Below are 16,843 nucleotides of genomic sequence, written 5' to 3'. Positions count from 1 at the left end.
CGGTATGTGGAATGTAAGGAGTTTTATGTCCCACACAAAGAATGTAAGGACATTTTGTGTACTCCACACTGAATTTAACGAATGTTTTAACCTACATGAATAATGTAAGCAGTGTTTTTGTTCTACACAATGGATGCAAGGATCAGTGTTTGTATCCCATACATGGAATGTGATTGGTTTCTCTATTCCATACATGGAACATAAGGAGTTTTTGTATCATACACAAATAATTTAAGGACATTTTGTATTTGTTGATTTTGCATTTTTTAAATAATATTTTCCATTAATTATTTTTTAAATTATTTAAATTTTCCATTAGGATTTTTTTCCCAATTTTCAATCACGGTATTAAATTTTCAATTATCTTTTTTTTCCAATTTTCCAAAAAAAAATTCATATTTCATTTATTTGATTTTTCAATGATTAAAATGTTTAATTATATAATTATTTAAAATGTTTAATTTTTTTTTTTAAATTTTCCCCTATTTTTTTTTTCATTTTTTTTTTCAATTATTTAATTTTTCCATTATTTAACCCGTCAATTAAAAAAAATGTTATCATTACGAGGCGGAATTTCACATGCTACCAATTGGCTAATATTACGAGTTAGCTATACCAGAAACCATCAGCGATCTCTGATTGCACCCCTCCAGTTGGTTTATGTATCCTATATGTGGAATGTTATGATTTTTTTGTGTCCTACACAAACAATGTAAGGATATTTTGTTTTCTATACACAGAACATAAGGGGTTTTGATATCTTGCACATATAATGTAAGGAATTTTTGTATCCTTAGATGGAATATAAGGAGTATTTTTTATCCTATGCACAAAGCTGAGCAAGGTATAAGACAGGAGTGCTAACCCAGAGGGGAGAGCAGTACTCCATCAAGCTGGGATGAAGGCCTTGTATGTGGGTGAGATTTCAGGTGTGCCAAGGAAGGACTTTGTACAATGGAGGATGCCGAGTCGGTGATTGGCTTTGAAGGCCAAATTAGAAATGTGGTTTGCCCCAGAAAGATCATGGCTGATAGTGAGTGAGACCCAATCGTTTGAGTGAATTCATTTCTTCAAGATGATTGTTAAGAAAGTAAATGGGGAGGATTCACCAGATGCTCTTTTTCGAGAGAGAGAGAGAGAGAGAGAGAGAGAGAGAGAGAGAGAGAGAGAGAGAGAGAGAGAGAGAGAGAGAGAGAGAAGAGAAAGAGAAAGAGAAAGGTCTGAATTGATGTCTCCTCCAATGTAATGACTTTTTTGTATCCTATACATCAAATGTAATTCGTTTTTACATCTGATACATGTAAAGCAAGCATTCTGAGTATTGCGCTGCAATACATATCCCCTACCGGAAGTCTGTCGTCCGGAAAACTGTTGGGGAAATTACCAAGGGTTATTTACCCACAGGTTCTGAATCGTTCCCAATCGCTAATTACCTCAGGACAGGCTCACCTGTGATTCGCACTCGGGACTTCGATTTATACACCTTGCAGACAGGTCATCAGAAGCACGAGAAAATACGTTGTTGATAAAGAACCTTTCGAGTCGCTAAATATCAGTAATTTATTATATTTTCCGGTTCACGATCAATGATCGATGTGTATATAAATGTTGCTCGGCTTGGCTCCGCCCCTCCCGAAAGCGCGCCCTGTGTCACACTGTTGACGTTCACGAGACGAGGCTGAGGGCACGCGGTGCGGCTTAAGGAGAACTCTTGAATAAACAAGAGACATCCATTTTAAAAATATTTTCGTTTAATTAACGATATCTGCCAAACCACGTGCCCTATCGCAAATTCCAAAAGGACATTTTAGTAGATTGACATGCTGAACAGACCTGTGAAGTTTCCCCTTGATTGGATCAAAAATGAGGGAGGAGCTTGGTTTTAAAGGTTCATGCTTAAAAACGTCATAACTCTGAAACCGTGCGGCGCATGACATCATGCTCGCTGACATTTTTGCTCGTCATGGGTATGCGATTCTGCCTGCAAAGTTTGGCCTCGATCTGCTCAGCCGTTGCAGAGAGAAAGGGGTTTTCGTGTTTTCCCAAAAAACAATATAGCGGCCGAAACACGTGACCTGTGACATCATAATTACCATTAAAATATTATACAGACCGAGTCCCCCCTGCGGTGAAAATTTGATCTCAATCGGTCCTATTATTGCAGAGAAAATCTTTTTTAAAGGAAATTAAAACTTAAAATGGCACTGAGTTAAGGATCATCAGAATTATCAGAATTCCCAAAGTTCAAAGTGCCATAACTTTGTCAAAAATGATCGAAACGTCGTGAAGTTCGAACTCGATCTGTAACTCATCATGAGGAAACCATGTGCCAAGTTTGAAATCATTAGCACTGAGCGTTTAGAGAAAAAAAAGTCCGGAAAACTGTTCTTTGTGTGACGGACTGACAGACTGACAGACTGACAGACTGACGGACGGAGGGACGGCGTGCAAACCTATAGTCCCCTCCGGTGTACACCGATAGGGGACTAACAAGGAGTTTTGTATCCTACACATGGAATTTAAGGAGTTTTGTATCCTATACGTGGATTATAAGGGTGTCCTATGCACATAATGTAAGCAGTTTGATTCTTATGCATGGAATATAAGGAGTTTCTATATACAACACAAAATGTAAGGAGTTGTTTTTTCTATCCTATGCAAATAATGTAAGGAGTTTTTTTTAATCTTATGCAAATAGTGTAAGGAGTTTTTATATCCTATGCATATAATGTAAGGAGTTTTTATATCCTATGCATATAATGTAAGGAGTTTTTATCTCCTATGCAAATAATATAAGGAGTTTTCATATCCGATGCAAATAATGTAAGGAGTTTTTTTAAAAATCATACGCAAAGAATGTAAGTTGTTTTTATATATCTTACGCAAAGAATGTAACGAGTAGTTTTTTGTATCCTATGCAAAGAATGTAAGTTGTTTCTTATATATCTTACGCAAATAATGTAAGGAGTTGTTTTTTATATCCTACACAAATAATGTAAGTTGTTTTTTATACATCTTATGCAAAGAATGTAAGGAGTTGTTTTTTATATCCTACGCAAAGAATGTAAGTAGTTTTTATATATCTTACGCAAAGAATGTAGGGAGTTGTTTTTTTATGTCCTACGCAAAGAATGTAAGTTGTTTTTTATATATCTTACGCAAAGAATGTAGGGAGTTGTTTTTTTATATCCTACACAAAGAATGTAAGTTGTTTTTTTATATATCTTATGCAAATAGTGTAAGGAGTTGTTTTTATATCCTACGCAAAGAATGTAAGTTGTTTTTTTTGATATATTTTACGCAAATAATGTAAGGATTTGTTTTTTTATATCCTATGCAAAAAAATGTAAGTTTTTTTTGCATCCTACGTAAGGAATGTAAGGCGTTTTTTGATATCCTACGTAAAGAATGTAAGCTGTTTATCGTCCCACACACACAATGTAAGAAGCCTTCACCATATGCATAGCCACAAGGTTTTTAGAGGAGGGTGGCATAAGCTTTAAGGAAACACAACAGGTGGTAAGTTCCTGTTACCTGCTTTTCACTCGGCACCTCTCAATAGGACAAAATCAATTCAGTGCACGCCAATTTCTTCCACGCAATTAGAGACAGGTTTAGGGTTAAGCTTTGGCTTAAACCTCGCTTTGAGTTGGGATTTAGACTCCATTTGTCGCTTGGCAAAATGCACACCATAGTTTCACTCTGATATTAATGCTAAATTGAGCTTTTTGTCGAAATTACAAACGTGCATTAAAACTGTTCAATTGACCTTTACCCCAAGTGTTATACAAGGTGTACAATGTGTGGGCTGATGGATACGTTTGAAAATGTTGTGGAAGTTACACTGAGGGTTTCATTTCCGAATATGTTTAAACATTAATTTTATCAGAACAGGAACAACTGGCTTTTTTTAGAGATATTGAACTGAAGAACGAATTAAAAACTTGTTCCCATTCAATGCTCGAGATGCAAAGTTCTGAATTGCAAGAGGCAGAAATGTGTCGCTTAGCCAGTTTACCATCGACTTTGCGTTGTTTTCCAAAGATCATGTAAGGAGTACCTGTAATTAGAGTGCGATGCTGCTGCTTTGCAACCACATTGTATATTGGCAACACTTGCACAGACCAGAAGGAGTACCTCCGACCAGAAAGTTATTGATAAGCTTGTTTTTTGATCATTTTTATTGGTATTGCTAAACTTCCTGGGTTTTAATCACCTATCTTCTACAGACCCGCTTGTTCTACTGAAACTGGGACAAAATGAGAAGCAAAGCACCGGAGTCATTGCAGAGCGAACTGGTATGCGGAAGAAAGGGCAATGGCTCGTAGAAATTCTACCCTCCTGAAGACCGCTTTCTGTGCATCATTTCACAATTCTAACCACAAGAATGCCCAGAATTCCCTCAGTGAGTGCGCAAAGGTCTCTGGGAATTCAGAGCAACAATGGAACTTACTTATACATGCAAGTGGGAATGGGAATTTCGGAAATGGGTTTTAACCCAAACTATACCCCTTGCAATGGAGTGCAAACCTCCGAACCACCAGTCTACAATCATATATATATACCTGTAATATAGTTGCATTTCATAATTAGGCTGTGTTCCAGCTTTGTGGACTCTGATGGTGGACATATTTTTAAATCTTCATCAAACAGGTGTGAATTGATTGACTTTCTCGTGGAAGAATGGTGCCGCATCCCTCTTGCAGAACTCTTGCAGAATTCCAGATGCTGGTGGACGCTCTGCTACAGTGACTATGAAGTGACTTTACATTGGTGTTTCCATAATTTTGTCCACTACCTGTGTGTGTGTGTACGTATGTATGTATGTATGTATGTATGTATGTATGTATGTATGTATATATATATATATATATATATATATATATATATATAAGAAACAGGAAGTAAATTCCTGTGTGGGGCTAGTGTGAAAAAATTCTGACTCAACACGGGACTCGAACCCCGGAACCCCATCACTTACGCGGTGACAGCCCACTGAGCTATTGAGTCTCCGGGATATCCTCAGAGATTTCTCACACTAACACTGCGAGCTTTATAATGGCCGATGTCTTACATGCATGCTAATCAGACCCCGGATGTGAGTGCATGTATGTGTATGTAAGTGTGTGAAAGTGCATTGAAGATGAACTCATCTAACCATTTAAGAAACAGGAACATTTAACATGTAAGATATACAGTATATATATAATCAACGAACATAACAGCGTGACGAGCGCTGTCCCGATCTCCTGTGGACCGAAGTCCTAGACCAAAGCGTCACCTCCGACCCAAAGGGTCTTCTGGAGGCTTCAGCCCGGCCACTCTGTCAACAGACAGAGATTTATTCATTGGTCCCCATTGGCTAAACATCAAGCAGAGCCGCCAATCCAGATTTCGGGCTTATTAACCTGTATTGGGGGCCACAGGGAAGCCCTGCCTTTTTTACTATGAAAAAAGGTAAAAAGTCAAACATTTGAACAGCCTTGGACGTGCACCTTGACCCCATGGTCAAGGCACAACGTCAACAAGGCTGTCCCCATAACAATACACATGCGCCTCAACCCCGAGGGGGAAACGCATGGTCATTCAAACGCATGCATCATGCCCCCCAAAGGGCCACAATGCATGGTCATACAGTTGGGACCACTCCTCTTAATAGGAGTGAGACCCCTTAATCCACCGGCAGGGAATTACTCCTGCCAGGTCCGATTTGCATGCAGGCTTGATTGTCTGTATTGGGGGCCACAGGGAAGCCCTGCCTTTTTTACTATGAAAAAAGGTAAAAAGTCAAACATTTGAACAGCCTTGGATGTGCACCTTGACCCCATGGTCAAGGCACAACGTCAACAAGGCTGTCCCCATAACAATACACATGCGCCTCAACCCCGAGGGGGAAACGCATGGTCATTCAAACGCATGCATCATGCCCCCCGAAGGGCCACAATGCATGGTCATACAATTGGGACCACTCCTCTTAATAGGAGTGAGACCCCTTAATCCACCGGCAGGGAATTACTCCTGCCAGGTCCGATTTGCATGCAGTTTTTCGCGCCCGTTTTAGGCCCCCGGACAGGGCCTGCCTTTTTTACAAAGAAAAAAGGTAAAAAGTCAAACATTTGAACAGCCTTGGACGTGCACCTTGACCCCATGGTCAAGGCACATCGTCAACAAGGCTGTCCCCATAACAATACACATGCGCCTCAACCCCGAGGGGGAAGCGCATGGTCATTCAAACGCATGCATCATGCCCCCCGAAGGGCCACAATGCATGGTCATACAATTGGGACCACTCCTCTTAATAGGAGTGAGACCCCTTAATCCACCGGCAGGGCATTACTCCTGCCAGGTCCGATTTGCATGCAGTTTTTCGCGTGTTTAGGGCCCACACGGAAGGCCTGCCTTTTTTACAAGAAAAAAGGTAAAAATTCAAACATTTGAACAGCCTTGGACGTGCACCTTGACCCCATGGTCAAGGCACATCGTCAACAAGGCTGTCCCCAAAACAATACACATGCGCCTCAACCCCGAGGGGGAAGCACATGGTCATTCAAACGCATGCATCATGCCCCCGAAGGGCCACAATGCATGGTCATACAGGTGGGACCACTCCTCTTAATAGGAGTGAGACCCCTTAATCCACCGGCAGGGCATTACTCCTGCCAGGTCCGATTTGCATGCAGTTTTTGCCAACCTGTATTGGGGGCCACAGGGAAGCCCTGCCTTTTTTACAAGAAAAAAGGTAAAAAGTCAAACATTTGAACAGCCTTGGACGTGCACCTTGACCCCATGGTCAAGGCACATCGTCAACAAGGCTGTCCCCATAACAATACACATGCGCCTCAACCCCGAGGGGGAAACGCATGGTCATTCAAACGCATGCATCATGCCCCCCAAAGGGCCACAATGCATGGTCATACAGTTGGGACCACTCCTCTTAATAGGAGTGAGACCCCTTAATCCACCGGCAGGGCATTACTCCTGCCAGGTCCGATTTGCATGCAGTTTTTGCCAACCTGTATTGGGGGCCACAGGGAAGCCCTGCCTTTTTTACAAGAAAAAAGGTAAAAAGTCAAACATTTGAACAGCCTTGGACGTGCACCTTGACCCCATGGTCAAGGCACATCGTCAACAAGGCTGTCCCCAAAACAATACACATGCGCCTCAACCCCGAGGGGGAAGCACATGGTCATTCAAACGCATGCATCATGCCCCCGAAGGGCCACAATGCATGGTCATACAGTTGGGACCACTCCTCTTAATAGGAGTGAGACCCCATAATCCACCGGCAGGGAATTACTCCTGCCAGGTCCGATTTGCATGCAGTTTTTTTGCCTGTATTGGGGGCCACAGGGAAGCCCTGCCTTTTTTACTATGAAAAAAGGTAAAAAGTCAAACATTTGAACAGCCTTGGACGTGCACCTTGACCCCATGGTCAAGGCACAACGTCAACAAGGCTGTCCCCATAACAATACACATGCGCCTCAACCCCGAGGGGGAAGCGCATGGTCATTCAAACGCATGCATCATGCCCCCGAGGGGCCACAATGCATGGTCATACAATTGGGACCACTCCTCTTAATAGGAGTGAGACCCCTTAATCCACCGGCAGGGCATTACTCCTGCCAGGTCCGATTTGCATGCAGTTTTTTTCCTGTATTGGGGGCCACAGGGAAGCCCTGCCTTTTTTACAAGAAAAAAGGTAAAAAGTCAAACATTTGAACAGCCTTGGACGTGCACCTTGACCCCATGGTCAAGGCACATCGTCAACAAGGCTGTCCCCATAACAATACACATGCGCCTCAACCCCGAGGGGGAAACGCATGGTCATTCAAACGCATGCATCATGCCCCCGGAGGGCCACAATGCATGGTCATACAGGTGGGACCACTCCTCTTAATAGGAGTGAGACCCCTTAATCCACCGGCAGGGAATTACTCCTGCCAGGTCAGATTTGCATGCAGTTTTATTTACCTGTATTGGGGGCCACAGGGAAGCCCTGCCTTTTTTACAAGAAAAAAGGTAAAAAGTCAAACATTTGAACAGCCTTGGACGTGCACCTTGACCCCATGGTCAAGGCACATCGTCAACAAGGCTGTCCCCATAACAATACACATGCGCCTCAACCCCGAGGGGGAAACGCATGGTCATTCAAACGCATGCATCATGCCCCCCAAAGGGCCACAATGCATGGTCATACAGTTGGGACCACTCCTCTTAATAGGAGTGAGACCCCTTAATCCACCGGCAGGGTATTACTCCTGCCAGGTCCGATTTGCATGCAGGTCTTTAAGCGTTTAGGGCCCGCTCAAAAAAGGCCAGCCTTTTTTACACTGAAAAAAGGTAAAAAGTCAAACATTTGAACAGCCTTGGACGTGCACCTTGACCCCATGGTCAAGGCACATCGTCAACAAGGCTGTCCCCAAAACAATACACATGCGCCTCAACCCCGAGGGGGAAGCGCATGGTCATTCAAACGCATGCATCATGCCCCCCAAAGGGCCACAATGCATGGTCATACAGGTGGGACCACTCCTCTTAATAGGAGTGAGACCCCGTAATCCACCGGCAGGGCATTACTCCTGCCAGGTCCGATTTGCATGCAGGTCTTTAAGCGTTTAGGGCCCGCTCAAAAAAGGCCAGCCTTTTTTACACTGAAAAAAGGTAAAAAGTCAAACATTTGAACAGCCTTGGACGTGCACCTTGACCCCATGGTCAAGGCACATCGTCAACAAGGCTGTCCCCAAAACAATACACATGCGCCTCAACCCCGAGGGGGAAGCGCATGGTCATTCAAACGCATGCATCATGCCCCCCAAAGGGCCACAATGCATGGTCATACAGGTGGGACCACTCCTCTTAATAGGAGTGAGACCCCTTAATCCACCGGCAGGGAATTACTCCTGCCAGGTCAGATTTGCATGCAGTTTTTTTGCTCGTTTAGGGCCCGAACAGAAGGCCTGCCTTTTTTGCAGTGAAAAAAGGTAAAAACTCAAACATTTGAACAGCCTTGGACGTGCACCTTGACCCCATGGTCAAGGCACATCGTCAACAAGGCTGTCCCCAAAACAATACACATGCGCCTCAACCCCGAGGGGGAAGCACATGGTCATTCAAACGCATGCATCATGCCCCCGAAGGGCCACAATGCATGGTCATACAGGTGGGACCACTCCTCTTAATAGGAGTGAGACCCCTTAATCCACCGGCAGGGAATTACTCCTGCCAGGTCCGATTTCCATGCAGTACTTGCGCATTTAGGGCCCGCACAGAAGGCCTGCCTTTTTTGCAGTGAAAAAAGGTAAAAACTCAAACATTTGAACAGCCTTGGACGTGCACCTTGACCCCATGGTCAAGGCACATCGTCAACAAGGCTGTCCCCAAAACAATACACATGCGCCTCAACCCCGAGGGGGAAGCACATGGTCATTCAAACGCATGCATCATGCCCCCGGAGGGCCACAATGCATGGTCATACAGGTGGGACCACTCCTCTTAATAGGAGTGAGACCCCTTAATCCACCGGCAGGGAATTACTCCTGCCAGGTCAGATTTGCATGCAGTTTTTTTGCTCGCCACAGGGCGGCACACTGCGAAAAATCTAACCAATGAGGACCAAAATCGTCTATTAAGATGATCAAGGCACCTCCTAGCTTTAATGGTGAGCACCAGCCACGAATTATGTCTCACACGGTAAATACCGCATAACCCGCAAGGAACCAACAGCCTGTCTGCCACACAGACCATCGTTCCCACCAGTGCAAACCAAAACCAGGGGGTGCGGTGCGATCGGCGGGGATAATAATCAACGAACATAACAGCGTGACGAGCGCTGTCCCGATCTCCTGTGGACCGAAGTTTCGTTGATTATTATCCCCGCCGATCGCACCGCACCCCCTGGTTTTGGTTTGCACTGGTGGGAACGATGGTCTGTGTGGCAGACAGGCTGTTGGTTCCTTGCGGGTTATGCGGTATTTACCGTGTGAGACATAATTCGTGGCTGGTGCTCACCATTAAAGCTAGGAGGTGCCTTGATCATATATATATATATATATATATATATATATATATATATATATATATATATATATATATATATATATATATATATATATATATATATATATATATATATATATATATATATATATATATATATATATATATATATATATATATATGTAAGTTTTTACATATATATATGTATATATATATATATATAATTATATATTAATATATAATTATATATATATAATTTTAATTTTTTTCTAACTGACCAGTGAAGCTGCGCTTGCATCAGGAAATACTCAATTCCTTAGATACGACAGTGGTCTTGGTGTTAGGTATTTTGTCTCGCCAGGTGATGCCAATAATCTTGTGAAGGCCTCGCATATGGAACTGATCAAGGCGTTTGATATGGCGACGATCGGGTGTCCAATATTCGCATCTGTACAGGAATATCGATAAGACAACGGCATGATAGACACTGATCTTGGTGTCCAGGCGAATACCACGTTCATGCCAAAGGTGATGTGCTAATCTTCCAAAGGACACATTCTTTACGGAGTCTTGATGTTACTTTGTCATCAACCATTGCATGTTGAGAGAGGACACCTCCAAGGTAGAATAACGTATCCACAACTTTGAGTGGAGTGTCATCAATGGTAATGGATGGGACGGTATGCGCACCTTCTGATCTCGGTTGAAGCATAGCCTCAGTCAACAGGCACTGTGGGATATTTCACATCCACCAGGAGCCAGTGCTGGCAAATGGGAAAACCAGCTCAATGTCTCTCTAGTGGACAGAGTACTCATGAGGGAACTATAAAAAAAACATAAAATCTTTTAAAAAAACAAAGCAGGGTGGTAGATTTATGGTCGAGTCGGGAAATTAACTTAGATTCGAGCTCAAAGACGAGTGTGTTATACCTCCGAGCTATACCTCCAAAGACGAGTATGATATATCATGCCTACTCCATTTATCATGATAAAGGTGTGACGCTTGCACGTGTGGAGGACGCATGATTTAACATATCACCTGAGATATAAAGTCATTGGATGAAGCACTTTTGGACAGGCACTTTGACAAAAACATAGCCACATGTATCCAATCTAGCATGCGATTCTTCCTGCCATGAGACGAGATATGCCAAAGCAGTCTTCTTCTTTTATGTGGCCTTTCTCTGACTTGTTGGTCTTCAAGATGAAGTTAGCTGTTTTCAGCCAGCCTTGGTCTCTTGTGGTCAGGTGCTGAAGTTCTTGCAATCCTCCCTCTCGGAGGCCACACTCTGAGTCGGATGCGATTGGGATGGATGCCCGCAAGGATTGGTAGGTGATGGGTGGGAGTAGGGTGAAGGCATCCACTGATGAGTTGAGGTGCACTTCTACATTTTTAGTATGGTGGCTCCTTCCCCATGCAGACATGCAGTATTTGCAGGGGCATGCACCATGGCAAGTGTTGAGGTGCGTAAGGTAGTGGAATTAGCTCCCCAGTTGTGGCCAGCTCATCTACAAATAAAGTTAACTCTAGCAGCTGTTTCCCCTGCTACCTTCTCTACATGCTGCCTCAAGGTCAGGGCCTGGTACATTTGCATGCCAAGGTAGGTAGGAGCATGTGTGAAGGGAAGCCGGATGAAATGTAGCTGGACTTCTAGCTGCCTGTCTGCATTATAGTAAGGGAAACATATGAAAATCTGTTAACTAAATTGTTACCAAAAAATGTCTTCACCAATATGTTTGTAAAGGTGTGTAATAACATGTGTTAAAATGTTGAAGGTCAACTCCTGTGGGAAACCCAGAAAAAAAGCTGTTGAATTCGGGTACCGAAAAATTATTTTCGAGAATTTTTATTTTTTTAATCGGCCCTTAAGTAACTTATGAGGGGTCAAATAAGGGTTTTTCATGATTCTGAGTTGATTGTTAACATTTATATTTCACCACAGACACTCCTTTGTGGAAAAATAATTTCTAAATATATCTCATTTTCTACTTTGCAGGACATGGAGTCTAGCAATATGGATGAAGACGTTACTCCACCTGTGCTCAATTGCTTCATCTGTGCACGCTCGGATACACCAGCTGAAAGGCTCATACAGGCAACTCCAAAGGGATACTCAACTTTATTGAAACAAGCAGAAACTGTCGAAAATGTTACTGTTGTGGAACGTATGAAGGAGGCTCAAAAGGAAGGAAAACTGAGGTACCACCAGAAGTGTAAAAATGATCTGTACAACAACTTTGTTGCAACCACCAAGAAGTCAGCTCAAGCATCAAAGGCAGAGAAAGAGTCATCAAAGTTGAAGAGAAGACGCACTACTTGTGAGTTCAGTTCATCAACTGGCTGCAGTTCTAGAAGATCACAGTCAGTTGACCTCCTGTATAAGGATGTATGCATTCTTTGCAACCAACCAGCCCAGCTCTACAAAAATAATCCAGCACAAGCTAGAAAGAAATACAGGGTGCCAGATAATTTGACTGCAGATACACTGAAGGCAAGCTTGCTGAAGACAGCACGGAGTCGCGGGGATGACTGGGGCACTGAAGTCACTGGACACCTGGAAGGGATCAACGACTTGGTAGCAGAAGAAACACTGTACCATTTGCGATGCAAACTTATGTTTGCGAGAGGTGACAGTTTGTCCAAGACTGATGAGGAAGGAAAAAGGAAGAGAGGACAGAGGAGTATTGATGAGGAGCGAGAGGCAGTTTTTATTGAATTTTGCGAATGGTTAGACTCAGAATTAGAGCATGGGGTAATGAACATGGACCAAGTCCATGAAAAGCTGCAGGAGTTTGATCAGTCACCAGAGAAGAGCCTTTCTTATTCAAAGCATTGGCTAAAGATAAAACTTCTAGAGAAATACGAAGACACCTTGTATTTCACAACACAGGAAAGAAGGGCAGATGTACTCTGTCTCAAAGATGGCACCGACAATATTCTGCGAGGGCATCATGCTAATCTTGACCATGGAGATGAGAAGACTCAGATCATAAAGACGGCACTTGCCATACAACTTGATCATAGATTTGGGTCAAAATGGATGCTCAACAAGTTCCACCGGCTGGGATACACTGAGTCTTACACGGAGACACAAAACTACAAATACTGCTTCCTTAATAGTAGGAGTGGAGATGATGTTCCAGATACTTCTAGCACTCTTGACACCATTGTGGAGGAAACCGATGAACAGATCAATGATGAGGTTGCGGTTGATGCTGCGCTTGAGGATCAATCAGTGATGACAGCCAAAGTGCCAGCCAGTGAAAGTGAATTGTCAAGTAATGATCAGGTGGTCTTTATGGAGGTTGGGGAAACAAACAATGCAGTCACTCAGTTTGTTGGAGACAATATAGATTTAAACATTGTCTCTATTCACGGAAACACTCCCTTTCACTCAATGGGTTGGATCGAAGTCACCTCTCCGGCACCACCTTTGTTCTCAAGGAAGGCAGCGGCAGGAGTGATCAAACCAGAGACTCTACCTCCAACAGAGGGTGCAGCTGCACAACATTCACTCCGTGCCTACCTGCAGACCCGGGACTGGATCCTTCTACAGAGCATGTCTCTGAACCCCAGTGACTATGGATGGACAATAGGTGTGCATGGGTATGAGCCAGTTCCAACACTGGACCCCACGGCTCCTGAGGAGCTATTGCAGTTCACGAGCTGTAATTGTCATGGAGATTGCAGCAACCGGCGATGCAGCTGCAAGAAGAATGGGGTCACGTGCATCTCGGCCTGTGGAGTCTGTAATGGCATTACATGCAGAAACTGCAGTCATGATGTTGTTGAGTCTGAAGAAGACATAGACAATGACTGTTGAAACTTCTGACATTGTGAATGAGAAATAACTCTTGAGTATTATATATGTATGTGAAATAAAAGCTACTTTGTGTGTAAATGTAAAAGTGAAAATATAAATGTTAACAATCAACTCAGAATCATGAAAAACCCTTATTTGACCCCTCATAAGTTACTTAAGGGCCGATTTAAAAAAATAAAAATTCTCGAAAATAATTTTTCGGTACCCGAATTCAACAGCTTTTTTTCTGGGTTTCCCACGGGAGTTGAACTTCAACATTTTAACACATGTTATTACACACCTTTACAAACATATTGGTGAAGAAATTTTTTGGTAACAATTTAGTTAACAGATTTGTGAAATATCTCATAAAATGCCCTTACTATTACTATTCTGAAGGTGGAAAACAGAGCAGACTGACTTCTGAACGTTGAGACATAGGTGCTATTGGTGGTAGTAGCAGTCCATAGAAACAACATCTTGCTGAGAGTGGCGTCGACTTCCTGAAAAGCTTGGATGCAGGATCGCAAGGTCATCGGCGTAGTCAAGTTTATTACTTGTTGTTCCAGGGAGGTCTGATGTGGACACAATGAACAGCAGGGATGCTAAGACGGAGCCTTGTGGAACTCTGAAGCAGCAGTTGGAGACCAAGACCTGGATTAAGTGAACTAGGTGGTGGTCCTGCAGTATATTGTGCAGTTTCAGCAGCAGACCACAGTGCCAGATTGTGTCATGTGCTGACGACAAGTCAAAGACCACCCCATATTTCTGGTTTGATTCAAATGCAGTCTTACTAATGTCAGTTGCAGCGCAAACCTCATCTTCAGTGCTATGATTCTTCCTGAAGCCTGCTTTTTCTGGTGGCAGTGCTACGTCAACAAGTCGTTCTATCCTGTTAGGAATGAGCCTCTGAATTACCTTGAATGGTTCAGATAGAAATGATATCGGCCGATACCTCTTTAAGGTGTCTATGGGCTTCTTGGGTTTAGGGTGGCCACAACATTGGCTCTCTTCCAGAGCTTTGGTATCCTGAGTGAGGAAGGGCAGTAGGACATGAAGCACTTAAGCCAGAGTGGTGAGTGTGTGCTGGTGTTCTCCAACCCCTCTGCATAAACGTAATCAAGTCCAAGTGCTTTCCCACATTTCAGATTTTTCAGGGCAAAGTTGAATTCCTCTGTACTGAAGTCCACGGCCAATCCACGTTCAGCAGATGGTGCTGTCCGGAAGCGCTTCCGTTTGGCATTTACTCTGTGGGGAAAATGGTCTGTCTGGGTTGGGATGGTGGCGATTGCTGGTGAAGGCTCTTGCTATAGAGTCAGGTGATACTCAGTATGCCGGCTTCTTTGCTGATCTGCCAGTAAGGAGCTTTACCATTGTCCATGCTCTCTGGCTAGAGTGAGTGAAGTCAGTGGTTGATACGGCTTCCTGCCAACTGGATATGCAGGCCTCATCTAGTATAGACTTACTACTAGTTCGGCGAAAGCAGTTTTGGCATGATGTACACCAGGTAGTTTGCCAATGTCATCCTATGGATGGCGAGAATTTGAACCTCCAATCACTACAGAAGCTTATCCCATTGATGTGGCTGTAAAGATCTCTATGATTGCTCCAAAACGACCTCTTCAATGGTCCAAGTTATTCCTTTTATAACAAATTCCATGAAAAGGCAATGATGCTCCGAAGAAGATGAAAGTGTCCGTTCTTCCCGGCGAAGCACGTTGCATTTGAATGCAGAGGTTTTACTCCTGGTGTTGCTTTTCAAATGCCCTAAAGCCAAAAACCGTGAGTTCAGAAAGCACAATTGCATCATCAGTACAGAATGTTCCTTAATCCTAACCACCAAGAGGATCCTCAGTGCAGCAGCACCTTATTACTGGATTAACGCCATGTTGATTGCTGCTTTGGCAAGTTGCAGGTGAACGCTGAGTAATTCCCTTTGGCACCTGTGGAGGATTGTCTGGATCCTGCCGGTATAATAGGGATGCACATCCTGGGATACCTGGAACGTGAGCACCACGTGCTGCCCTAAAACAGCGGACGAATTATCTTGTTTGGTGGCACAAGATGTCATGGAAGAACAAACGGTAAATTAGTGTACATAGTTATCGTCTAGAACTCAAAATGCTTTGATTACTCGCAACTAGCACGCTACCCATGATCCACTACATTTTAATCTCATAAGTGCAAAGACCGTGTAATGATACTATAGACCCTAATCTTGGTTATAGGGCTGCGTCATGCGGCCACCCCCATGACCTTTGATTGGGAAGCAGGGACATAACCCAGAGACTTGGGAAGCAGGATTGGGAAACTTGGAATATTGGTGATATCAAAACCGGTCAGAACTACTTGATTGTGTCTAATAATTTGTGCCCTGTCTCGCTTTATATTTCAGATAATTCTTTGTAAGAACACAACTTCGTTTGTAACTTTGTAACAACTTATCCAACTTGCAAAACAGCTCTATAAATCAATGTCTAGGTGTCGACGACAGTACTGTCTATCCATCCGAACTCAGCCTTTCAGTCGCCTCCCATTCGTTTAATTTTACAAACTTTTCGAAACACGTTGAGCAGAGTTATGAAAAAGCTGTCTGTTCTTAAAGCGAGCGGATTCTCCGATGACCCGAACAAATGTCAGCTTAGTTTGGCGGGAACGCTCGAGGTGACGTCAGAGCGCTATTGTTTGGACGCTTGGAGTCGACGTCATTGCGAAATTTGCAGATAATTACGTGATTTTGGCACCTGAAATACACTATACATCTGTCATTATATCTATATACATTACACGTACCATCAAATGAAATATTGTTACGACAGGGATAATAACAAGTATGTCTCCGTCATAAGAAGTATCGGTATGACAACGGTCGTTTGTTTAATAAAATGTAATCAAACCACGAAGTCTCAACGAAATCGCATTTTTCTGATCGTTAAAACATGATAAAACAAGAAGGAAAAGACATAGAATGTCATAGTCCCTGTGGTTTTAATAATTTTGTTGTATGAAGTTAAAGGCTGCCAGTCGGCCATCTTTGGTCAGTT

This window comes from Myxine glutinosa, chromosome 10 (assembly GCF_964187855.1).
Source record: "Myxine glutinosa chromosome 10, kmMyxGlut1.1, whole genome shotgun sequence".
Classification (NCBI taxonomy): Eukaryota; Metazoa; Chordata; class Myxini; order Myxiniformes; family Myxinidae; genus Myxine; species Myxine glutinosa.
This window is presented reverse-complemented; position numbering follows the sequence as displayed.